Below are 2,856 nucleotides of genomic sequence, written 5' to 3' on the forward strand. Positions count from 1 at the left end.
GTCTTACTGTTCTTATACTGTTTTTTCTCTTTTTTTCTCTATCCACTTTGCTGCTGTAACATTGGAATTTCCCCATTGTGGGACTATTAAAGGAATATCTTATCTTATCTTAAAGTTTCTCATTATAATGACACTGGTGGGAATAAGCTTCCATACCAACCTGTGTTTATACTCTCTGAACCCTAATGCTTATAAATCTTAAGGAAAGTATTGATTCATTAAACTGGCCCTTGAGATGTGTAATACAAATACATTAATACTACAGTGTAATACTGAATACAGTTCTCATCATTCATTACATCTATTATAAACCGTACTGTGCATATTTGAATGTCTTATTTTCAATGTTCTATATATTGTTTTATACTTTATATATTTTTCGATTCTCTGTATATGTTGTTTTTATATATTGTAAATGAATGCACATACTTTAACGTTCTTATTATTTCTGTTTCTTATAATGTCTGCTTAGCAACGTGAGCAACTGTAACGCAACAAATTTGCTCTTGGGGATCAATAAAGTATTTCAGATGCAGATTTTCATGGATTTGCTGATCATTTTCAGTTAATAGTTCTCTTTCTCTTTCTGCTTGTTGTTTTCATCCCCTCATTAAAAAACTGCTCTTTATGCATCTGATGTCATTGTGATTTGTATTGTCATTTGTTCTTATGTGACTTAAAACATGACATGGAAATTAAAATGTATTTATTAACAACATAAATGTGTATATGACTGTATAACAGCAGATGTTTTGCTGACCTCCTGTCGCTGAAGCTGCTGTACTGATGAAGAGTAAAGCGGCACAGATTTATTTTTTACTAAAAACAAATCAGATGATCTTTTCTAGAGGTTTATTTTACGGGACATGTTCAGAGATCAATAATCTATCTGATAGGGATTGTTCCAAACACTATAATGTTCCTCTCTGTGAACGTACACTGACGTTCTGTCTGTAATTAGCGGAAAAAGAGCAAAAACAGACAATAAACACAAAGTTTAAGAATGTAAATAACTCCTGTCAGTCTTCATCGTGTCTGCTAATATTCCAGATGTTTGATTGAAATGTTTGAATTAAGGGTACAGTTCTGTATTCACTGCCTGTGGGGATTCCCAAAGATCCACAATTTCTGGTAAGATGTTATAAAATGTTTGTCATTTTATATTTCTTTTGGAAAGCCCTTTGTGCTCGAGGGCTATGTAAATAAAACTGATTATTATTATTAATTTATAACCTGAATCCCTTTTCTCCTGTGAATTACATTAGTTATTGCTGCCACCAATAACTGAACAGCAGTCTTCAGTTTTACCTGCTGACAGATGTGAACTGTAAATACCTACGTGTATTTAAAGTTAGACTTCTGTAATTCTCTGTGTCTTCCATGATTAAACATTGGTCAACTGTTTTCCTGAAGGCTGCGATCTGCAACTTCACCACTGGATGGCGCTATATCCTACACACGGTCCCTTTAAGTCTGGTAGCTCGCTGTCACATGAACATATTTGAGTGTTAAACCAGTGAAAGTTGATGTTTTGTTAACTTCCCTCTAAAACAGAACCGACATATTAAATACAAAGTACAGGACACAAAGAACATTTTGACTTTTTTAATTTCTTAATTCATTAAAACCATCAGAAACAACAGGGAAGTGTTTTTTTAGTGTAGTTCGCTGCTCACCAATGAAATACTGAACTTCAACACAAAATAAATTAAAATCTGAACTTTTCCATCAAGATAGAACTGAAAAAAAAACAATCCTCAAAGTTAAAGATGTGTTGTGTTCTCTCTCTCTCTGTCTCTGTGCACTTTACAGTTTGCAGTGTTCAGGTGTTTTAGCAGCGGTGCTGTAACACCTGTGTAATACTGTACAGTGACAGAACATACAGGGTGCAGAGAGAGAAGAACTGGAATGCTGAAACATGGAACAAAGACATTTGCCTGCGGAGAGATTGACCGTCGTTCGGCTCACACGTTACATTTCATCCACCTTCAAAATCCCGCCGTTACAGCGAGCGCGTAAAAAGCTTCTGGTTCTTCTGATTTTAGCAAAGACAAAGAAAATGTTTGGCTGTTTAAATATGAAGGAGAGACGAAGAGAGTAATGAGCTCCTCCGTCTTCAGTCCGACGGGTTCTGAATGACGATCAAGAAATAGTCCTTATCTGCGAAGGAAAACACAAAACAGTTAAAGTCATAATCCAGATTCCTCTATAAAACAATATAACAGACAACAAGACCATCAGAGAGAAGACTGAGTGCTTGTATCTCGTTATTCTTAATGCCTGCCACCGCTCGGATTCCCCTTGAAATCAATAAAACTCTCTCTCTCTTTAACAGCCGACGCCGTCAGGAATCAAACCTTTGCTTTTAGGGGGATTGTATGAAGACAGAAAGATGATAAAGTGTTTGTTTGATAGATAATAGATACATGCAGAGAAACTAAAATGTGTGGAGAAGTTAAACACGTGCAGATAAATGAAGCATTGATTGGTCCTGATGTGCGTGATGGACAACAACAATAATGTAATTCTAATATGAGTTGAACAAACTGCTTTCACTGCACACGTTATGTATTTCTATCTGTCTCTGATTAAAGGCTCTGGGGACAGAATGCATTCATTTAATAAAAGGCTTTATTGTATTTATCAAAGGCAGGAGACACTGAGGGGCTGCAGTTTATAGAGGCAGCACTCACACTGCTCAATGAGGGGGGGGGCACCGAACACCGAACACACTTAATCTGCCTCTGACAAAAACAAAAACATTTAATCTAAACGTCTGCTTTTAAAACGGTGTTAAAGTTGTTTAAAGTGGAAGATGTTCTCAGACACTATATATTTAATATTTATTTATTAATA

This window comes from Morone saxatilis, unplaced genomic scaffold (genome assembly GCF_004916995.1).
Source record: "Morone saxatilis isolate NCDOM2014 unplaced genomic scaffold, NCSU_SB_2.0 Contig18, whole genome shotgun sequence".
Taxonomy (NCBI): Eukaryota; Metazoa; Chordata; class Actinopteri; family Moronidae; genus Morone; species Morone saxatilis.